A 24,833-nucleotide genomic window follows, 5' to 3' on the forward strand; every position below is an offset into this window, starting at 1 on the left:
GTTATCCAAAAGTAAAGATAAAGAACACAAATTATTAAATTATTATAAATCAAATTATTATATTATGAATGAAAGTGGAGAGATCATGACAACAACAAAGAAATAGAAATAATCATCATAAATTGTTATCAACTGCTATATGTCAATAAGCTAAACAGCCTAGAAGAAATGGATGCATGCCTGCAAACCTGTAAGCTTCCAAGACTGGAACAGGAAGATATTGACAAGCTGAATAGACCAATAATCAGTAACAGATTGAAGCAGTGATCACAAACCTCCTGAAAACAGGAGTCCAGGACATGCTGGACTCTGTGTGGAATTCTACCAAATATTCAAAGAAGAAATAATACCTATTTTCCTGAAACTTTTTGAAAAGTAGAAACAGATGGAAAACTTCCAGACTCATTCTATGAGGCCAGCATTATCTTGACCCCAAACCAGGGGAAGATCCCATCAAGTAGGAGAACTCCAGACCAATATCCCTCATAAATATGGATGCCAAAAGTGTCAAGTAGATCCTAGATAATTGCATACAATAGTACATTAAAAGGATTATCCATCACAACCAAGTAGGATTTTCCCTGGGCTTCAAGGTCCATTCAACATTTGCAAATCAGTCAGTGGGATAGAACAAATTAATAATGAATAGAGAACAACATGGTCCTCTCAACGGATGCAGAAATAGCATTCGATAAAATACAGCATCCTTTCCTGATTAAAACTCTTCAGAGTGTGGGATAGAGGGAACATTCCTCAATTTCATAAATTCCATCTATGAAAATCCCACAGCCAATATCATTCCTTTAAGATCAGGAACATGACAAGGTTGCTCTCTGTAGCCACTATTGTTTAGCATAGTACTAGAAGTTCTAGCAATAGCAATAAGACAACAAAAATAAATAAAAGGTATTCAAATGAGCAAAGAAGTAGTCAAACTCTCTCTCTCTTCACAGATGATATGATACTTTATGTAGAAACCAAAAAGGCCTCACCTCCCAAACAACTAGAAATCATGCAGCAATTCAGTAATGTGGCAGGATACAAAACCTATGCACAGAAATCAGTTGCTTTCGTATACACTAACAATGAACCCGTGGAAAGAGAAAATAGAGAATTCATTCCATTTACAATAGCACAAAAATAATAAGATACCTTGGAATAAACCTAACCAAAGAGGTAAAGGATCTATACTCTAGAAACTACAGAACACTTATGAAAGAAATGGAGGAAGACTCAAAAAGATGGAAAAACATTTCAAGCTCTTGGTTTGGAAGAATAAATATTGATAATATATCTATGTTGCCAATAACAACCTATACTGTCAATGCCATCCTGATCAAGTGCTGGAACGAACTGTCCTAAAATTTGCACAGAACCAGAAAAGATTCCGAATCAACAAGGAAACGTTGAAAAAGGATAACAAAGCTGGGAGCATCATGTTACCTGATTTCAAGCCATATTACAGAGTAGTGATCACCAAGACAGCAACCTGAGGGTTTTGAAGGGGTGGGGTGGAGGTTGTGTGAGCATGGTAGTGGGTATTATGGACGGCATGTAATGCATGAAACACTGGGTGTGGTACATAAACAATGAATTCTGGTACACTGAAAAGAAATAAAAGCAAAAGACAGCATGGTACTGGTACAAAAACAGACACTTATACCAATGCAACAGAGTAGACAGTCCAGATACGGACCCTCAACTCCATGATCAAGTAATTGACAAAGCAGGAAAAAATATCAATGGAAAAAAGACAGTCTCTTCAGTAAGTAGTGCTGGGGAAATTACCTATATACAGAAGAATGAAACTCAACCATTCACTTACACCATACCCAAATATAAACTCAAGATGGATTAAAGACCTCAGTGTGAGACAGGAATCATCCAAATCCTAGAGGAGAACATAGGCAGTAACCTCTCCAACATTGGCCAGCAACTTCTTTCAAGACATGTCTCCAAAGGCAAAGGAGACAAAAGCAAAAATGATCTTTTGTGACTTCATCAAGATCAAAAGCTTCTGCACAGCAAAGGAAACAGTCAAAAAAACAAAGAGACAATGCAGAAATGGGAGAAGATATTTGCAAATGACACTACAAACAAAGGGCTAATATCCCAGATGTAGAAAGAACTCCTGAAACTCAATACTCAAAAAACAGATAATCATGTCAAGAAATGGGCAGAAGACATGAATAGACACTTCTCCAAAGGAGACATACAAATAACCAAGAGGCACATGAAAAAGTGTTCGTTATCATTAGCCTTTGGGGAAATTAAAATCAAAACCACATTGAGATACTACCTTATACCAGTTAGAACGGCAAAAGTGACAATGCATAAATAGTGAATCTTGGAACCCTGAAAAAAATAAAATAAAATTTTAAAAAAGAGAAGGAAAGAAACAACAAATGTTGGAGAAGTTGTGGAGAGAGGAGAACCCTCTTACACAGTTGGTCGGAATGCAAGTTGATACATCCACATTGGAAAAAGTTAGATTTCCTAAAAAGATGAAAACAGGGGTGCCTGGGTGGCTCAGCGGGTTAAAGCCTCTGCCTTAGGCTCAGGTCATGATCCCAGAGTCCTAGGATCAAGCCCTGCATCAGACTCTCTGCTTGGCAGGGAGCCTGCTTCCTCCTCTCTCTCTGCCTGCCTCTCTGCCTACTTGTGTCTGTCAAATAAAATCTTTAAAAAAAAAGATGAAAACAGAACTATCGTATGACCCAGCAATTTCACTAGTGGGTATTTACCCCAAAGGTACAAATTGAAAAGAAGGGCCACACGAGACCCAGTGTTCATAACACCAATGTCCACAATTGCCAAATTGTGAAAACAGTTGAAATGCCCTTCCACGGAGGAATGGATAAGGAAGATGCCATTCATATATACAGCAGAATATTACTCATCCATCACAAAGGATGAATACCCAACTTTTGTATCAGCATGTATGGGACTAGAGGAAATTATACTGACTTAAATAAGTTAAGTAGAGAAAGTCTATTATCTTAGGTTTCCCTTATTTGTGGAAGACAAGGAATAGCATGGAGGACATTAGGAGAAGGAAGGGAAAAATGAAGGAGTGGGAATAAGAGGGTGAAATGAACCTCGAGAGACTATGGACACTGAGAAATAAAGTTTTAGAGGGTTTTAGAGGGGAGGATGGTGGGGGTTGGGTTAGCCTGGGATGGGTATTGAGGAGGGCTCATCTTGCATGGTGCCCTGAGTGTTATATGAAAACAGTGAATCTTGGAGCACTACATCAAAAACTAATGAGGTGCTGTATGGTGACTAAAATAACATAACAATAAGAAATAAAAAGTAAGTGTCTGGCCCTCAGTCATAGAGTGTCTTTAGCTTTGTGGTCCCTGTCACCTCCTCATCCCAGCACAGATGAGCCTTCTACAGTGTTTCTGACACAGGCAGGGTGTAGGTTCTCACATTGTGTCTCTTGCACAGTAATACAAGGCCGTGTCCTCAGAGTTCAGGCTGCTGATCTGTAGATAGGCTGTGCTGACAGAGGTGTCCATGGAGAAAACAAATCGACCAGAGAAGCCCTGGGCATATGTTGGATTCCCAGTGTTCATGTTGATCCATCCCATGGACTGCATGCTCTTTCCTGGTGCCTGTCACACCCAGTTCACTGCATAGCTGGTGAAGGTGTACCCAGATCCCTTGCAGGAGACCTTCACGGATTCCCCCAGTTTCCTCACCTCAGCCTCAGACTGCACCAGCTGCACCTGGGAGTGGACATCTGTGGAGAGGGAATAGGAGAGGGTGAAGTCATACCGACTGACCCTGGTCCCCTCCTCCGCCAAAGGACTGGGGGAATCCCTTACCTGTACCCAACACCACCAGGAAGAGGATTCTCCAGCTCCAGTCCATGGTGAGGTGCTGTGCTGTCACGGTTTCTACAAAGGATTGTGTGCAGCTGTTGGGTGATGTTCTCAGGGCACAAACATGTGCATATTTAACCTAGTATACTTTGGCTCATTTACATATCCACAAAGCAGAATATTTAATAGCAGGAAATGGCTTATTCAGAGAGAAGACACATCAGAGGGGAAACACATTCCTGGGATGCTGAGGTCCCACATTTGAACCTTTGTTGGAGGATATACACCTTTGCCACATCCCCGATTCTGTGTTACCAGAGCTCTTTCCTCTGAGAATGAGCCCGAGTACAGAGCTTTGGAGGCTACTGGTTAAGGCAGCTTCCTTGGGAGCAGAAGTGATTGCTGATCTGTGAACAGGGGACCAGGAAAGGCAAACTTGATGTGTCAATCCCTGTGAACCTGTGTCTGTGATGCCCTGTGCACCTCCCTTCTCAGGTGGAGAAGTGGGGTCAAGGTAGAAAAACACCTGAACCTGAGTCAGGTCACCTGGATATGTGTCTGATAGATTCAAATGCACATATTGTGATGAAATGCTGGTAAGCCTAACATAACTATGTATATAAAAATTATATATTCCCCCAAAATTACATATTCCTATAGAGTCTCTTCTAAGCAGGTGATGTGTTCAAATGTAAACTTCAAGAAGTCATCCCCATATTTAAGATAAAAAGTCATGATCATCAAACTAAAAATGCTTTTAATAAAAGATGTCTCATTTAATGGTAAATGACTACACTATTTCCTTGGAAGCCGTGAACAAGGCAGACAAGGCTCCGTGATACCAGGTATCAACATTTTCATGGATAAAGAAGGGGTGGTATATAGATATACAATGGAATTTACTTTGCCATAAAAGAGTTTGCAAAGACATTGATGGAACTAAAAGGTATTATACTTCAGTGAAATAAGTCAACAAGGGAGAGACAATTATCATATAATTTCTCTCATATGTGGAATTTAAGAAACAAAACAGGATTGTGGGGGAAGGGAGGGAAAATAAAATAAGATGAAATCAGAGAGTGAGACAAACCATGACAGACTCTTAAGACTAGGAAACAAACTGAGGGTTGGTAGAGGGGAGGGGCTGAGTTCTGCAGTAAGTGGGTAATGGACATTAAGCAGGATATGTGATGTAATGAGCACTGAGTTTTATATTCAACCGATGAGTAACTGAACTTTACCTCCAAAACTAATGGTACACTATATGTTAATTAAGTGAATTTAAACTAAATTAAAAACAAAAACCTTTTCAGTTGGAGAAATAATGTAATAAGTACTAAATATGTAACAAGAAACCAAATCCCCATTATTAATGTGTGACATGAGGAATCTGGTCTCTGGTCAGATCTGTCAAAGCCTGAAAGTCTGTAGTTTGCCCATGAGCTGAACAACGGGAACTCACCAGCTCTTCTCAGATCCACCAGAGATGTTGTGATAGGATCTTTGTCTGTTTGGGCAGCTATGACAAATACCACTGCCTAGGTAGCATATAAACTGTAGAAATGAATTCCATCAGGGTCATGAAAGCTGTAAATCCAAGGTCAAGTCATGCAGCACATCCAGGCTTCCTCACTCAGCCTGTGCTGGGAGGGTGTCAGTCCCAGTGATCTCCAAAATGTTGTGGACAGTAGGTCCAGGCTTCTCTTTAGAGTCTCATATTGCTCTCACGGTCTTGACGAGGAGCTCTGGGGTTATGCTGAGATGGTCAAACCATAAACACCCCCTCGTCAAATATTTCCACATCCTCCCTGATTTCTCTGAAACAAGATCTCTCCTTCCTTCCAGTAGGAACAGGCTGGGAATTTTCCAAAATTTTCAGTTCAGCTTCATACTAATTAATAATTATGTCTTCATATCATTTGTTCTTCCCACACTTTACCATAAGATTTCAAGAGAAACCTTCTGATACTTTAAGCCTTTGCTCAGAAATTCCCTCAGCCTATTATCGAGTGGGAACTGTCCCAAGTTCTACCTTTCAGATCTCAATGCAAGCAAGCTCTCTACCTGTCTACAGCACAGATCACATCCCTTCCATTTCTCAAAGGCACATTCCTCACCTTGTCTGTGACATCATCAGAGTGGTCTGTACTGTTCATGTCTTACCACGTACAGTTCACAATCATTTTGATACTCTCTAGAAAGATTGGGGCTTTCTCTGTAGGTCTCTCCTTTCCTTCTGGTGTCTCCCATGAATCACGCTTTTAGACCCCTTCCTGACAAGATAGGGTTCTTCTGCACACATCACAGAAGGCGGCCAGCCCTTACCCATTACTCAGATCCAAACTGCTTCCATGATTTAAGTCTTTGTTACAGCAGCTCCACACTTCTCAGGATGGTATAACAGAGAGCATAAACCAGGTAGCTTAGAAATAAATTTTTCACATTTCTGGAGCCTTCGATGTGCAAGATCAATGTATTGGCCTATTTGCTGTGTAGTGACTGCCTCCATCTGGATCATTGGGCATGTCTTTAAACTGTATCTTCATATGGCAAATGGAAGGTTTTGAGGATCCTGTGGGATCATAACAGCTCTGATTCCATTCATAACATAACATTCCCCCACAGCCCGTATCCTTTGCCATATCATTGAGCATTACGTTAGATGACTTGAATTTGCAGGAGACACATATATTCAGATTATAGTTCAGGGAAAACTGTGACCCAAAAATTGAGTTTACAAATGGGCATACACAAGGAATCACAAAAGCCACACACAGATATATCCACAGGACCCCCAAGAAAGTAGAGAAATATCTACATGACCCACCAGAAAATAGGAAAATTGAACTGTAGATGGTGAATTGATGAAGGTTGAGTGTGGAGATGTCTGAGTTGAGGCTCCTGTGGAATTGGTGACAAACTTAGGGGTGTCCTACAAGTTTGTGTTTTCAGTCCAGAAGCTCCACCTCATTCCCCCAGGGAAAAAAGGATGAACATTTGCTGTGCTTCTGAGGTGGGGAAAGATCCTATTGAGAAACTTGCCAGATAATTCAATACCTGGGGGAAGGTAAATGCCAAAATCCAGTTCATTCTAGATTTTGCATGGGGTAAGGGAAGCACGCCCTCCTCTCTCCTTCCCTTAGGCCTTCCTGTGTCACCTCAGTGAGGTGTAATCTGAGATCCTCTTGTGAGGATGACATCAAGTGTCTCAGGTCAGGGATAGAAAGACCAACAATAGACTGTAAACACCTGTCTATACGCACAGCTTATTCCCCTACCATAGGGATCATCTATAATAATAACAGAAGGAAAAGCAAAGAGAGCTAGAAAGCCAGAAGTTATTTTGAATTATATATGGAATCCAGCTCAAAATGAGACAAAAGCACGGACATGAGAGGAAATTTCAGTGTTGTCTCATCAGTGGTTGGTTCATTATTTTTCTTCTGAATCATATTTTGGGCTACAGTTCCCAGGTTAGCTCACTTTAGGGTTCTGTCATCATGGTAGACATTCGTTATTGAGCCTCACTCTACAACTGACACCTGGTGGGGATCAGGAAAGAGTGAAAGGACTCTAGTCCCATGGGGCTCAGGGTCTAGGACAAGTTGAAGGAGAAGTTACAAGTGGGTAGAGTGAGGACATGGTGACTTTCTGTGGGATAATTGGAGGATAGCACCGGATGGGCAAGGATCCAGTCTCTACCAGCCAGATCTGATCATTCATGTGGGTTTCCTGTGTGGAAGCCAGGAAATACGTTTCAGACACATCACTCAAGGCTGCTCTCATAGACTCCAGAACAGGATCCAGCAGTACTGCGATAGGTTTTTGTCTCTGGTAGTCATCCTGCAGGTCACCCTGCCTGGTTCATTGGGGGAAATCAGAGAGTGTATCCCATCACGTGGGCTGACTTTCCAACCAAGAGATAGAGTGGTGCCTCTAGAGGGACAGTTCCTGATCACCAGTGTCCACCCACTTGGATAATGAGCCATAGGATAAACTGTAGTTAGGAGGACAAGGACCCAGTTTGGGTAGATGTCCTGGGGGGTTTGTCATAACCATGTGGAGGCAGTGTGTGCCTGCTGAGGGCAGAGAACAGGCACTAAGCTCTCAGAAAGCCTGGGATGTGCACGTGCTTCTCAGGGATTATGAGAATTCCTGCAGGTCCTGTTTGGATAAAGAAAGACAGGATATGGATGAGGTTGATGAAGGAAAGTTCCCTAGGGACTGGTGAGATCTCATCTACATGTAGACAATGTTATCTCTTTCTGGTTGGCTGCATATAGAATATGAGAAATTAGAGAATTAATGAATAACCATATATATCCCTGAGTGAATCTAGAGATGCTAGAGGGGAAAACACTTATCTCAATAGAAAGCCCCCACACACACAACTTCCCCTGCTCCTGGGTCTGATTTGTGTCTGTGGATCTTGAGTACACCATGCTGATGTAGTCCTGGTGCCTGAGCACCTCAAGAGCACTGAACTATCTGATCTGTCTGTCCTAAGAACTCCCTGGTGTCCTGAGAGCCCCTGTGCCCTGAAAGTGCACTGGTGTTCTGAGGGACTCCTGTCACTTAAGCACGTGTTGGGTACCTGAGTTCCCTCTGGTGACCAGAGGGCCTCCTGGAGCGTTGAGCACCCCTGCAGCCCAACTACTCCTGTGTCCCTGCAGGAAAGTTTGTGTCTGGGCTCACTGCAAGAGTGCACAAACTGCATACACACATTACAGTAACACCCTGGTGTCCTCAGCTCCCAGGCTGTTCACCTGCCGAATCCGCATGTTCTTGCCATTGTCTCAGAAGATGGTGAATTGGCCCTTCACATTGTCTTCATATTATATGTAACTACCACCACTCACAATGGTTGAGAACCGCTGCAGCCCCTTCCCTAGAGCCTGGCAAGCCCAACTCATGCCATAGTCACTGAAAATGAACCCAGAGGCTTCACAAGAGAGACTCAGGAACCCCCCAGCCTTCACCAGGTCTCCCCCGAACTCCACTAGCTACACATACCACTGGACACCTGCAGACGCAAGACATCCTAGTCAGGAAACTGTCCTTCACTTACTGTTTTTCTTACTCATACCTACTTTCTTATTCAATGTCTCTTGTTCTCTGTAACTTAACCTTTTAAAACAGTCACAAGGAAAACCCAGTCAAGAATAAGCTCCATCATGAGCTCTCTCTGTTCTGTCCTGAGCACTGAATGGAAATCCTGGGAATCCTGAAACTGGGGCTCCCATCCCAGCTGAAGGCTCAGGGCTGGACTGGTTTAATCAGGAAAAATGTGCCCTATTAGCGTGTCCCTTGATTATATGGCCAGCATGATATCTATACTGACTGAGAGGACAGTAACCAGAGAAGGTTTGACTGCCTTTGATTTCATGATAGTGACAGCATTTGGGAAAAGATGAAATTTCATTACATGATTTTCAGAGTACCCACTTGGTTTCCATTTACCAGTTTGATTTCACATAGTAACGCATATTGGGGTGTAGGTATAATGTTTCCCCTTAAAGTGATATGATCTTACACCTAGAATTGCAGAGGGTTTGTGAGGTGTCCACGAACACTCTGGGGGAGAGTGAGCCCCAGAATTTGGACCTGTGCTCCTCCCATAGGACCTACTACCCACCCTGAGTCCCTGCAGGGCAGATAGCACAGGCTCATGGGGAATGTGGGATCCTGGCTGTAGTGAGGACAAATTGTCTCTGTTCTAGAATTTATCTGAAATACAGAATCAGGGTGCATGCAGGTGTTCTTCCAAGTCTCTAAGATTTCATTGTCACTGTGTTAATCCCAAGACATCTCTGGGAGTATTTGTAATAGTTTTGATGAATGTGCTTGATCAGGATGAACTGCACACAGGCAGAGAGTGTGATATGAGAAACACAGCTGTCAGCATCAAGAGTATCCAGAACAAACAAACAAATTTTCCACGAAATTTCCTGTATTTTCTTTGCAATTTTTCATCCCTCATACCTTCTTCACTCTGTCCCTGCATTACTATTGATCTTCATGTTACCTTACACTAGCTTAAATTTTCTAGAATATATAATTTTGTAATTGTATTAAATGTACCTTTGTTTCTAGGGATTCTATTTCTGAGCCAAATACTTGATGATACCCACATATTTATCATAATTTTTTCAATGTTGGGCAGCTTTCCAAAGATGACATAGAGCACAATATGTCCAATTTTAAGCCGATGATTGGGCTTGGGATTGTTCCTATGTTTCTGTATTATTTATTTATTCATTTATCTATTTATTTTAATTACCATACATGCATCATTAGTTTTGATGCAGTGTTCCTGCATTTCAATGAATTCACTACTCACATTGGAGTTGCAAGAGCTAAAGAAATAAATAGAACAAACTTAAGATCAACAAATTCGTGTAAATATACCTTCTAATTGTGGTCATGAGATAAAAAATTAACTTAAACTCTCAGGAGTGGCAAGTACTTACAGGGGCTAAAACCAGCATCTTGGCATATTGTGAATGCAGATTCCTGATGACAAATAAACTATCACAAGGTTTAGATAGAATATTTAATGGATTTCTTGTCATCATGTGAGCTAAAGATGTTATAGCATGAGGTGACCCAGGACCATATCATTAAATCAAACCTGTCCTCATGCATTCCTATCATGTAGGATGTTGACAAATTATGAAAAGCCTCCCCACACCCCGGTGGTCCTGGAAGGATGGGAGGAAGATGACTCAGAGCAGGAATGCATGGAGATCCATGCATCCTGTGTCCACCACAGAAATAAAGAATTTATCTGCAGAGGAAGCCATCAGAAGAAGCATCCTGGTGTCACAGGTGGAGCCCCATAGGATCTGGGACAGGAACAGACATCACTGTCTCAGTTCTGTTGAGAACCACACACAATTTTCACATTGAATTAAATATTTAGTCTTTAGGGAAATGTAGGGAAACAGGAAGCTGAGGACACCCAGAGACCACTGGAGCTGTGGGAGGGGACAACCAGGAAGAACAGAATGACCGTGTACCCAGAGACAGGCAAGAATACATGGACTTGGTCCACTGGTGGAGGAGGGGCAGTGACACGTGCAGGCCTCCCCCGACCCAGGTTCCTGGGAACTTCACCAAAACTTAACCTGAGGCTAAGACTACATCATCAAGTCAGAGTCCTTGTAGTTTGAAGCCTTCCACCACATTAACGACTGTCACCTGAGTAAAATAGAGGAGTGTACTGGAGAATGGAAATAGATTCTACATGGGGGAGCTCAAGGAGATCACAATACTGATCCTGGAAAAGAAACAGGAGATATCTGTAGTAATCTGAACTCTTGTGTGGCTACAGCAGAGACACATTTCACTGCTGCTACCCAGACAGCCCCAGCTTCCCAGTGGAGCCAGGAAGAGAGTCACACACTCCACAGCACAGGCCTCACAAAGAGAGGGTGTGATAATCTACAGGAAGCATAAAACATAACAGTATAATACCAAGTGCCCATGTGCATGGTAGACATTCATGAAACCCTACCATAATTCCAGTGGCTCCGTACTGTTGGCAAACCACTCTGTTCCACTGCCCCTCTATTCTCTTGTGGTTCAAGTCCTGGATGTGCAAGTTTGGGGACAGCAGCTCCATGTACAAATCCTGTGGAAATTTGTCAAAGCTGGTTCACTCCACTGTATTTGGTAATTCGAGCTGCTCCACTCATCATGAGTGGATTTAACTTCCTTGAAACACCTTCACTACCAGATATGTTCATGTGTAAAGGACATAATAGGATGGCAGAGTTGTCAGATTTTGTCATTGCTCCAATCAGTGTCACCTCCCTGGGAACTTCCTGGGTGAACCCTCACCTCTCAGTTACACATTTACACAAGTAACGCCTTCTCTGGTCCTGCAATGACACTTCACACCTGTGTGACAGGGGCAGGTCACCCCCGTTATAACCTGTGTCATCAGTGCACTCAGTGATTTAGATCAGTGCTCTGTGAAATCCCTTCTCTTGGTATCTTAATGAAGAGAGCTGTGGATGCAGAATGTTGTCCCCTGGCTCCCCTGTAGATTGTTAATGTGAATTGAATAATAAATTCACTACCTTCCTGATAGAGGGACTGAAGACCATGAGAAGTTGGCAGATCCAGTTATGAGGACATGTCTGGACCCTGTGTTAGGGCCTAGAAGAGTGGGCCAATCAGCTTGGGCACTGCAGACAGGAAGAAACATCCACAGCATCCTGGTCCATGGGAGAAAGGATGAATACCTACCCTTTCATCGACTTGGATGGACCTGATGGGTTTTATGTCAAGTAGAATAAGTCAAGCAGAAAAAGATAATTATCCTATGGTTTCACTTCTGAGTGGAACATAAGGAATAGTGAGGAGGACCACAGAGAAAGTCAATTATCATACGGTTTTACTTGTGGAGGATAAGGAATAACACAGAGGACATTAGGAGATTAAAGGGAAACTGAATTGTGGTAAATTGGAGGGGGATATGAAGCACGGGTGACTGTGGATTCTGAGAAATAAACTGGAGTGGAGGGGGTGGAGGGATGGGTGAGCCTGGTGGTGGGAATTAAGGAGGACACGTATTGCATGGAACACTGGGTGTGGTGCATAAACAGTGTATCTTGGAACACTGAAAAATAAAAAAAAAAATCAGGGAGGGAGACAAACCATGGGAGACTCTGGATTCTGGGAAAACTACAAGGATTACAGAATTGAGGGTGGTGGGGGATGGGGAAGCCAGGTGATGGGTATTAAGGAGAGCAGGTTATGTAATGAGCACTGGGTGTTACACACAACTAATGAATCTTTGAACACTTCACCAAAAACTAATGATGTACTATATGTTGGCTAAGTGAACGTTAAGAGTATAGATTTTTTTTCACGTGTTTTAAAAATTTCTTTTTTTAATCTTTTTTTTTCTTTGTTTATTTTCAGCATAACAGTGTTCATTGTTTTTGCACCACACCCAGTGCTCCATGCAGTACATGCCCTCCCTACTACCCACCACCTGGTCCCTCAACCTCCGCCCCTTCAAACCTTCTGGTTGTTTTTCAGAGTCCATAGTCTCTCATGGTTCATCTCCCCTTCCAGTTTCCCTCAACTCCCTTCTCCTCTCCATCTCCCCATGTCCTCCATGTTATTTGTTATGCTCCACAAATAAGTGAGACCATATGATACTTGACTCTCTCTGCTTGACTTATTTCATTCAGCATAATCTCTTCCAGACCCATCCATGTTGCTACAAAAGTTGGGTATTCAACCTTTCTGATGGAGGCATAATACTCCATCATGTATATGGACCACATCTTCCTTATCCATTCATCTGTTGAAGGGCATCTGGTTCTTTCCAAGATTTGGCGACTGTGGCCATTGCTGCAATAAACATTGGGGTACAGATGGCCCTTCTTTTCACTACATCTGTATCTTTGGGGTAAATACCCAGCAGTGCAATTGCAGGGTCATGGGGAAGCTCTATTCTTAATTTCTTCAGGAATCTCCACACTGTTCTCCAAAGTGGCTTCACCAACTTACATTCCCACCAACAGTGTAAGAGAGTTACCCTTTCTCCACATCCTCTCCAACACACGTTGTTTCCTGTCTTGCTAATTTTGGCCATTCTAACTGGTATCAGTGGTATCTCAATGTAGTTTTAATTTGAATCTCCCTGATGGCTAGTGATGATGAACATTTTTTCATGTGTCTGATAGCCATTTGTAGGTCCTCATTGGAGAAGGGTCTGTTCATATCTTCTGCCCATTTTTTGATATGATTATCTGTTTTCTGTGTATTGAATTTGAGGAGTTCTTTAAGATCCTGGATATCAACCTTTTGTCTGTACTGTCATTTGCAAATATCTTCTCCCATTTCGAGGGTTGCCTTTTTGTTTTGTTGACTGTTTCCTTTGCTGTGCAGAAACTTTGAACTACAAACTCACAAAATTGAACCAGGAAGAAATTGACAACCTGAATAGACCGATATCTAGTAATGAGATTGAAGCAGTGATCAAAAACCTCCCAAAAAACAAGAGCCCAGGACATGACGGATTCCCTGGGGAATTCTACCAACCTTTCAAAGAAGAAATAACACCAATTCTCCTGAAGCTGTTCCAAAAAATTGAAGCAGAAGGAAGTCTTCCAGACTCTTTTCATGAAGCCAGCATTACCCTGATCCCCAAGCCAGGCAAAGAACAAACAAAAAAGGAGAATTTCAGACCAATATCACTGATGAATATGGATGCTAAGATTCTCAACAAAGTCCTAGAAAACAGGATCTATCAGCACATTAAAAAGATTATCCACCATGACCAGATGGGATTCATCCCTGGGTTACAAGGATGGTTCAACATTCACAAATCAGTCAATGTGATAGAACAAATCAACAAGAGAAGAGAGAACCACATGGTCCTCTCAATCGATGCAGAAAAAAACATTTGACAAAATCCAGCCTCCATTCCTCATTAAAACATTTCAAATTATAGGGATAGAGAGAACATTCCTGAACTTCATAAAATCTGTCTATGAAAGACCCACAGCAAATATCATCCTCAATGGGAAAAAGCTTGCAGCCTTCCCGTTGAGATCAGGAACACAACAAGGATGCCCACTCTCACCACTCTTGTTCAACATAGTATTAGAAGTCCTAGCAACGGCAATCAGAAAACAAAGAGAAATAAAAGGTATCCAAACTGGCAGTGAAGAAGTCACACTCTCTCTCTTCGCAGATGACATGATTCTTTATATGGAAAACCCAAAAGACTCCACCCCCAACTACTAGAGATTATACAGCAATTCAGTAACGTGGCAGGATACAAAGTGAATGTACAAAATCAGTGGCTTTCTTATACACTAGCAATGAAAACACAGAAAGGGAAATTAGTGAATCAATTCCATTTACTATAGCACCAAGAACCATGAGATATCTGGGAATAAACCTAACCAAAGAGGTTAAAGGATCTGTATTCAAGGAACTACAGAACACTCATGAAAGAAATTGAAGAAGACAACAAAAGGTGGAAGACCATTCCATGCTCTTGGATTGGAAGAATAAACATTGTTAAAATGTCTATACTGCCTAGAGCAATCTATACTTTTAATGCCATCCCGATCAAAATTCCATGGTTAATTTTTTCAAATAGCTCGAGCAAATAATCCTGAAATTTGTATGGAATCAGAAGAGACCTTGAATTGCAAAGGAAATGTTGAAAAACAAAAACAAAACTGGCGGCATCACGTTACCTGATTTCAAGCATTACTGCAAAATTGTGATCACCTCACAGCATGGTACTGGCATAAAAACAGTCACATAGACAAGTGGAACAGAGTAGAGAGCCCAGATATGGACCCTCAACTCTGTGGTCAAATCATCTTCAATAAGGCAGGAGAAAATATACATTGGAAAAAAGATAGTCTCTTCAATAAATTGTGCTGGGGAAATTGGACAGCTATGGATAGAAGATTGAAACTCGACCATTCTCATACCTTACACAGAAGTAAGCTTAAAATGGATAAAAGATCTCAATGTGAGACAGGAATCCATCAGAATCCTAGAGGAGAACATACCAGTAACTTCTTCCAAATCAGCCACAACAACTACTTTCAAGATATGTCTCCAAAGGAAAAAGAAAAAAAAAAGTGAAAATGAACTTTTAAGACTTCATCAAGATCAAAAGCTTCAGCACAGCAAAGGAAACAGTCAAAAAAACAAAAAGGCAACCCACGGAATGGGAGAAGCTATTTGCAAATAACATTACAGACAAATGGTTGATATCCAGGATCTATAACAAACTCCTCAAACTCAACACACACAAAACAGATAATCATATCAAGAAATGGGCAGAAGATATGAACAGACACTTCTCCAATGAAGACATACAAATGGCTATCAGACACATGAAAAAATTCTCATCATCACTAGCCATCAGGGAGATTCAAATTAAAACCACATTGAGTTATCACCTTACACCAATTATAATGGTCAAAATTAGAAAGACAGGAAACAACGTGTGTTGGAGAGGGTGTGGAGAAAGGGGAACCCTCTTTTACTGTTGGTGGGAATGCAAGTTGGTGCAGCCACTTTGGAGAACAGTGTTGAGATTCCTCAATAAATTAAAAATAGAGCTTCCCTATGACCTTTCAATTGCATACTTGGTATTAATGTCAAGGATACAGATGTAGTGAAAGGAAGGGCCATCTGTATCCTAACGTTTACAGCAGCAATGGCCATGGTCGCCAAACTGGAAAGAACGAAGATGCCCTTTAATGAACGAATGGATAAAGAAGATGTGGTCCATATACATGATGGAGTATTATGCCTCCCTCAGAAAGGATGAATACCCAGCTTTTGTAGCAACATGGATGGGACTGTAAGAGATTATGCTGAGTGAAATAAGTCAAGCAGAGAGTCAATTGTCATATGGTTTTACTTATGGTGGAACATAAGGAATAACATGGATGATGTTAGGAGGAGGAAAGAAAAATGAATGGTGGAAATCGGAGGGGGAGGTGAAACATGAGAGCCTGTGGACTTTGAGAAACAACCTGAGCATTTTGGAATGGGGGTGATGGATGAGCCTGGTGGGCCGTCTTAAGGAGGGAATGTATTGCATAGAGCATTGGGTATGATGCATAAACAACACATATTGGAATACTGAAAAAATAAAATATATTTTAAAAATAGTTTTATATTCTCTCCTGTGTGTGTATGTGTGTGTGTGTGTGTGTGTGTGTGTGTGTTTGTGTGTGTGTGTGCATGTGATATTCAAACTCTATATCCACACAACATCCTGGTGCAGGTTTCCTCTTCTTTCCCACGTAGTCATTAATATTGATACTGTGAGTATAGTTCAAGATTGAGACTCTACCAGGGCTGTTAATTCTCTTGCTTTACATTGTTGATCCCTCTGTAGGCTCACATCCAGCATGCACTTTACACTGGTTTTGACAAGCTTGCACACTGAGCTGGGTGGTCCTCTAATGAACAGAGAGTATGTGGGACTTCTGTAAGGTTCAGATGACATACATGGAGATATTTGTAATTCATTGGTATTCAGGTATAGGAACAAGCAGGTGTAAGTGACACTGTCTTTTCTGCTTGTTAGTATAGTTGTTGTCCCAAATTTCTAAGTAAGAGACTGAAGAGGAAGCACAGAATCATGTGTGCAGAGAGGCTCCCTTGGGGAAAGAGCTTGTAGGCATGAATGCCAAAGACCCTGACAGGAAATTTACCCATATCCTCCAGCTGTGCCTGCTCCTGGGGCTTAAAGACAGAATTGGTGAGTGGTGTGCACCCCCTGCTGGTCCAGAGCCCCTCCTACAGTGAGGTATGTGTCTGGGCTCACACTGATGTCCCCTCACTGTGTCTGTTGCACAATAATACACGGCTGTGTCCTTGGCTCTCAGGCTGTTCATCTGCAGATACAGCGTGTTCTTGCCGTTGTCTCTGGAGATGGTGAATCAGCCCTTCACAGAGTCTGCATAGCTTGTGCTACTTCCATCATTGCTAATACATGCGACCCACTGTAGCCCCTTCCCTGGAGCCTGGCAGACCCAACTCATGGAGTAGCTGCTGAAGGTGAATCCAGAGGCTGCACAGGAGAGTCTCAGAGAACCTCCAGACTCCCGCAGTCTCCCCCTGACTCCACCAGCTTCCCCTCACACTGCACACCTGCAGACACAAGACATCCTGGTCAGGAAACTGTCACACACCCACTGTTTCTCTCACTCATATCCACTCATATACTCTATGTTTTTTTCTCCATAAATTACCTCTTAAAAGAGCAAGAAGGAAAACCCAATCCAGCACAAATTTCACGGTATGTTGTCTGTGTTCTTTCCTGATCACTGAATGAATATCTGGGTATCCCGGGCCTGGGGCTCCTCTCCCAGCTGCAGGATCTTTGCAGTCCTGGTTAAATCAGCAGAGGGAAGTCCCTATTTGCATGTCCTCTGGCTATATATTCAGCTTGGGGATCTATTCTGACAGATAGTCAGTGACCCACACAGTTGTGAATACTGTTAATTTAGTGCTAATGGCCAATTTTGAAAAAATATTTTTTATTATATAACTTTCCAGTGTGTATACTTGGGATTGTAAATTGTCCATGAACATATGGGGTGAGATTGACCCCAGGATTTAGGTCAGTGCTCCCCCACAGGAACTGCTGCCTCCCTCACCTGAATCATCTGCAGGACAGAATGTCAGGTTATGAGGAATGTGGAACCCATCCTGTAATGGGGATGGATTGATTTTGCTTATTTTATACTTTACCATAAATAAAGAGTAAATCAGTATCTTGTAGGTGTATTTTCATGTTTTTAACATTTCACTCTCTCTGCATCCCTCCAGAACCACCTTTGTTATTACCTATAATAAGTATAATGTGTATATTTGACACAAGATGAATGGCCCACATATGGAGTGTGTGATATGATAAACACAGGTGTCACAATCAACTTTATTCACAGTGAGTGTATCAATTCTCCCTAAAATTTCCAGCATCCCCCCCCAGGAATTCCTCCTTCTCTTTCCCTTGTTCACCCTGTACCCACATAATTATTGTTCTTTCTCACGTCACATTATAGTAGCTTTAATTTTGTAGAATTCATAAATGGGTCATTGTACTCTATGTACTTTCTTTGTGGGGCATCTTTGCTCCATAATTAATCCTTGTGCATACATTCATGTTGCTGTCTGTATCAGGAATCACTGGTTTTAATGACTGACAGCTCCAAAGGCAGCAGTCAGAAGCACCAGCTGGAAGAAGATCTGAAAGAGCAGAAAGAAGCCACTTACTTCAAGCCTCATCCACATACCCTCTTGACCCAGGAGTTCTTTGTTCCAAAAAGAGAAGAACTCCCTTGTTGTTCAGGAACTGATTCTGCTGGCTGTGGAGAAGAGAACTAAAAGCAACAAGAAGTGGACCAGAGAATGGTGAGTTAGAAGCTCAGAAAGACATGTCAATGGAAGATGTGAGACACCAGGAGGAAGAAAAGCATGGAAGGAGCTGTTCTGCTGCAGAAGAAACCTGTGCACAAACAAATCCGACACTCAGGCACCAGGCTGTGGATGTTATGTCAAGTGGCCAGCCTCTGACTATGTCCATAACTCCCATATTCTACACTCAGTTCCACTGATAACCTCAGATGTGAGCTGCAGTCACCACCTGGGAACAGCAGCTGCTCCTTGCCTCAAACCAGGAGCCTTCTTTCCTTGCCACCAGTGCATGGAGAGGACCCATTTCTGCCGCTACAGCTGACCACACTCCCACAGAGTGTACTGGACTTGCGTGTAATCTCCTTTTGTTTAGAATAGTTTTCCTGCATTGCTGAGGCTCATTAAGAGTCTCGACACATCTGTGTCTCCTACTGACTCCAAGTACTTACTTACATTGAGCCATTGTGGACCTTGACTGTGGGTATAAACTGTGACTAGAATGTAGTCTCTCTGTCAAAATAGTGAAAATTTATTGCCACTCTGCCACCCTTCTGGTTTTCTATTTTAATCAGAAAATATGAACCATTATGCTTTCCTGAAAACATGATCTCTGCCTCAGATTCTGTCCATTTCTTTGAACAAAGGAGTGGAACTCCAATGGGAATGCCTCAGGAAATGCACAACCAGGAAGAATATTGTGTTGTACCATATGGAACCTCCTGGCAGCCATGTCATGCTTTGGGACAGAGCTGCTGTGAAGCCACATTCTTGCTTGTAAGTGCTGACAATAACAGGGAATACCGTGCACTACACACATACATCAGTCCTCCCATAAACTGGAGTGGAAGCCAGATAGTCGATTCCCTTCTCTGATTTTGTATCACAATTTTTTCAATTCTGTTAAGCCCCTTTATTGTTCACCTTTCTGTGGTAAAAGGATAGTTTGAGAGGGGGAGTGTCCATGAGGGTTGGAAAGTGCAGGTTCTGTTCTTAGAGGAATGTGTGCTATAAGGATTTCCTGTCCTTCCCCGTTTTGTTAACTTCCTCCCAGAATCCACTCAGGAAGGCAACCTTGTGCGCTGGGCCTTCACACAGCCTGTGTCTTTTTCCGCCAATGTACATTTTCTCATCTGCTAAACATCCTCCTAAGCTTTAGTTCAGCTCAGGCAAAAACTTGTCATAAGTCCTTCCTTGGCCATGTGGACTCCTCAGGTAAGACGGTCATTTAATTCTTCATGGCTTTCAATGTTCCCTGTGTTCATCTCCCTCAGAATATGTACACCACCATGGTACTTGCACTTGTTCACAAGCTAGTAGAAACAGAGATGCCTACAATTTTCTTAGTCCTCAAAGACAAGAGTTATCTTCGTCATCTCTGCATCATGTGTCACTGGTGAAGAATTCATTCAACCCATGTTGAGTAGTGGTTTTCCCGCAGACTGATCGTTAATGATGAACTCTACTCTTTAGATGTACCTGCTCTTGTGCATGGGGACAGAACAGCATCCATATTCTGCCCAGGCCAGTTCTAGGCACTGCATAAGGTAGTCAACATATAAGACATTCTTTCCACTAGTTCATGTGGTGATCGTTATGAAGAGGCCATTGTAGTCTCAGTGATGAAGACCAAAAAAAAAAAAAAAAAAAAGGGGGCGCCTGGGTGGCTCAGTAGATTAAGCCGCTGCCTTCAGCTCAGGTCATGATCTCAGGGTCCTGGGATCGAACCCCACATCGGGCTCTCTGCTCCGCTGGGAGCCTGCTTCCTCCTCTCTCTCTCTGCCTGCCTCTCTGCCTACTTGTGATCTCTCTCTCTGTTAAATAAATAAAATCTTTTAAGAAAATTAAAAAAAATGATTTCCAGACCCCGACCATTGTGAAGACCCATAAATGAATAAAAAATACAGATTCTGTATTCTTTATGTGATTTCTGTGCAAAGTTCTATGTAATTCATTATCTGTGTAATTCATATATCTGTGTAATTCATTAACTAATATTTATTTGGTTCTAACTGCACAAAGTGTAGCCTTGTCTGGTCTCTGTGAATACAGCAATGAATAGAAATAGAAGAACTTGCCTTCATGGGGCTTACCTTTGAGGAGGGAATACAGACCATAAGCCAGTTACAATCCTCTCTTTCTCTACATGGTAAAGGATTCTCTGACTGACTCTGGTGTGGAGAGTAGTTAGGAGTGAGACAGGGACATGGGAGCTTGGAATCTGGAAGTTGAAGAGATTCTTGCTGGTGTCCAAGTGAAAACTGATAGGAGCACAGTCCAGGTTGGCAGCAGCGAAAGGGTGAGAAATGGTTGGATTCTGATTGTGTCTTGTACTCATAACTGGCAAGACTTGCTGACTAATTGGCCATGGAGTGAGAGAAAGCAGCAGTTAAAGAGAGCACCCAGCTATCAGCCCCAGAGTTTGAGGTCTCCATCCTTCATCCTGTGAGAAGACCATTTCCACCCCAGTCCTCACATCTCTTTTGTATTCCTGGAGGTTTTTTTCACTGTGTCTCATTATCTCTGGCTTTGCTGTTTCTCCTTCTGTCCATGTTTTGGTCCTTTCTGTCTGTCCATCCTCTGTAGCATTCTCGTCCCCACAGTGCACCTTGTATTCAGTTCTCTGTTGCATCACTATCATTCATGTGTTTCCATCTGGTTTAATTTTTGTAATATATTTTGCACTTTTTTGGTTTTGGTTGATTCGGGTAGGAGAATAACTGCAGTCCTTATGTTGAGGTTTCTGGAAATAGTGTCCTTGAGAAGTATGGATGGGGAAGATACTTCTACCCCATTTTCTCCATTCCAGACTACCACTTATAGACACAACCATAATAGGTGGTCATGTGTAACAGTCCAGAGGGTTTACATCAGAGCAAACAGCTTAGAATTGAGACAGAGGTATCTGTTGCCTCCTGCTTCCCAGAGTCCTTTTGCTTCTGAGTGACAATCTATGACTCCCCATCATGTTCTGCCAAGAATTGATTTCTCTCTTTCAGGACCACATCGGATTACCTTCATTTATGGTGTAGCCTCCCCTTCATTCTGAAGCTTAAAATCTGCATTTTTATCTATCAGAGACTGTTAGGGTCTTTTTCCTTCAGGCTGTACCCTAGAGGGAGCTTGTCTTGGCACACTCAGAGGTAACTGAAATTTTCCTTGAGGAATGAACACATCCTTTCATAGGAATTTACTGACTTTTCCTGAGAAAAATGTCTGTCGCTCTTGCTTATCCATTTTGCAAAGCTCCTAGATCATGCACATATGTAGATTGTTAGAATTCCTACAATTTCTTGGAAGGACCCTCCGTTTTCAATGTCGTTTTGACATGGCCATGGTTTTCCCTTGCTCATTAACAAGGGGTTGGGGTTGTGCTCATTAACATCCTTGTAAGATGACTGTGCCCTCTAATTGGTTGGTACTTTTCTCCTTATGTGATGGCTTGTTGCAAACTGGACTGCTGTTTAGTTCTATCCAGAGATTCTCCAGAGTTTGTCCCTGAAAAGTGGAGCTTTCCTTGATAGACAGGACCTGATTCAGTGTTTAAAGGAGAGGAGACCTGGACAACTCATCGGAACACAAGATAAGATGTGACTGATTAACGTGAGACAGGAAAAATACTGGGGGGAGTTTGGGATTCCTGTTGGAGGTGAGATTTCAGTTCTTACAGTTCTTTCTTTCTTTTTTAAGTAAAAACTACTGAATTACAGTGTAGTTTTGAAACTATTACTCTAATGCAGACATTAAAAAAGAATCACTGTTTTTAATTATCACCTTTCCAAAGAATGAACATAGAAGGATTTTACATTTTTAAGAAGTTGTTTGGGGGCCGAATTGTTTCCAGTGTCTGATGATACAATAAAGTTGCTTCCACCCTATATATGTAGCTAAGGAGCTCAGAAAATTATTATTTATATGTTTACACAACAACCATGAACCTGAAGAAGATGCAGAGGAAAAATTTTGCATCAATATGCGAGTTTCTCTGCCCTGTTAAGTTCCTACTTTACATAGGTGTTTTTGAAAGCTCGTTGTCAATCCTGGGAATATAAATAAAACATAATTAAAATTAGCAAGTTTCTGTAAAGATGCTATAAGGACATGTGTAATATGTTTATGTCATAAGTTTAAGGCATTTTTGGAAAAGCTTTATACCCGTAACTATACTATGGGCTAACCATGGAGCAAAAATCCAGGGTATCATTTATAGCAATGGATTAAAGAATCAGCATATAATTCAAATCCCTGTCCATTAAGGGAGATGGTGAATCTAATTTTATGTAGAAATGACATCAACCTTGTGGACACAATGTTATTTCTGATCTGGGTTCTGTGTCTCTGTGGCAATGAGACAATTCTGGTCAGGGAGACAGGAGAAGGTCTGTTGGGACATTCCTGAATCTCCAGAAGATACTTTCAGAAGAATATCTCCCTTCTCCCAGTCCCTGTTTGGGTCTGCCTTTCACGTTTGGGAATTCTGCTGTTATGTCCACCTATGATGGGGGTTACCTGGCATTTGGATGTGCCATAAAATTGATTTTACATCACGATACTGGAGGCAGTCTGGCTGTCACTTCCCTTGGATAATCTGCAGTTTCTCACTTCTTTGGTGTCACCAGGTGATATCAAAGCCTGTTAGTTAAATGTTGTGTTGTAACATGGTGTAGTGTAACGGCAATTTGGTTACGACCTTGATTCGTACTTGAAAGGAAACTCAGAAAGAGAGTCAGAATGTTTATTTCTCTTGTGTCCTTTTCAGCAGCAAAGTTCTGGGGAGCCTGACAGATGAGACACTGTGATAAAACAGTCTTCAGGGGCCCATAGAACACAGGTAGATGGACTTAATACCATGTCCACCCTCCATGGCACATGCATATGTTTTATTTCGTGATTGTGCAATTTCCCACGTTGTGAAGTCATTACTGAAGCAAAGCCTCCATCCCTTGCTGCAGATGAATGTCTTCTTGATTTGTCTTTCCATTCTGTGTTATACCTGCTTTCATATCCAGTGGCTGAGGTTCACACTTGACAGCTGTCATGGTGGGACAATGGCTCATGGTGTGGTTCAGAGTCAGATACCACAATATCATCAAACCCACAGTCTCTGGAAAGGTTGAGAAAAGGTCATCCTTAAAGTAAATTTACACAATCTCTCAGAGATGCATGGACTCTATTGTCCAAAGATAGTCCCACTGGAACTGATGGTTAGTGGTCAATAGACTCAAGAGCACATGCCTGATCTCCCTGTGACATGGGACCTGGTGAATCTAGACACTTAGAAATGTTCCCTCCAATTCTAGTCTCTGCCCTATTGCATTCCGCTGTGGGAACATTTAAAAAGGATTCATGCATCATATCCCTCCTAAACTAACGAAGTCAAGCTGCCTGTCCATTGGGTTCTTGATGGATTCATTTGACTTTCTTTTTAATTTTTTTAAATTTTTTCAGTGTTCCAAGCCCTTTGACTTTCAATTCATAAATTCAGTCTAATTGAAGAGAAATAAATAAATAAATAAATAAATAAATAAATAAAGCAAGCTACCTTTTGACCTCTTTGAAGGATTTACAGAGAATTTTGACAACAAACACAGAAGGGAAATTCAATTCCAATTCAATTTCAGGTAGCAGCTCTGATCTACCACTGTTTTAGTTTTCTCTGCTCAGACTCTTTGACCTTGCTTGATGAGTACAGGACTTCTCTTCTGTCTCCACATCCCCCAGTTTCCATCCCTGAATGGATCTCGTGCATCAGGAGGACTACAAACTTGCCATGCCTTCCAAAATGCACCTGTGTTCACTGCAGAGAGACATGGAGTGGTGCTAGTAATGTTTCTGCAATTCTTGTCCTTGGAGAGCACCCCTCAGTACTTGCTCATCGCTCCGGGCTCACTGCCAGGAGATGCATTCCTCTCTGAGTCTCTTAGTGAGTGAGGTTATGGAGGTGAAAAACATATGTCAAACATTACTGCAAAATGATATAATAATTGCATAATATTTAATATAATTGCTCATGCAAAGAGCAATTGAACCATAAGACAATGGGATCAGAGCAGAGAGAAATAAATAAAATATTCTGAAATA

At 41.9% G+C, this 24,833-nt stretch overlaps 2 long non-coding RNA genes across 2 annotated transcripts; both read right to left on the minus strand.

Annotated features, from left to right (window-relative positions):
- Positions 1-925: 925 nt before the first annotated feature.
- On the minus strand, positions 926-17,602 carry LOC123943815. Its single transcript, XR_006818680.1, has 4 exons — positions 17,588-17,602; positions 17,177-17,486; positions 15,165-15,172; positions 926-935 (listed from the first exon to the last, which is right to left on the minus strand). It is a non-coding gene; the product is annotated as an uncharacterized LOC123943815 (long non-coding RNA).
- On the minus strand, positions 3,578-3,937 carry LOC123943816. Its single transcript, XR_006818681.1, has 2 exons — positions 3,831-3,937; positions 3,578-3,745 (listed from the first exon to the last, which is right to left on the minus strand). It is a non-coding gene; the product is annotated as an uncharacterized LOC123943816 (long non-coding RNA).
- Positions 17,603-24,833: the final 7,231 nt, after the last annotated feature.

The sequence above is a fragment of the Meles meles genome, chromosome 6 (genome assembly GCF_922984935.1).
Source record: "Meles meles chromosome 6, mMelMel3.1 paternal haplotype, whole genome shotgun sequence".
NCBI classification, from domain to species: domain Eukaryota; kingdom Metazoa; phylum Chordata; class Mammalia; order Carnivora; family Mustelidae; genus Meles; species Meles meles.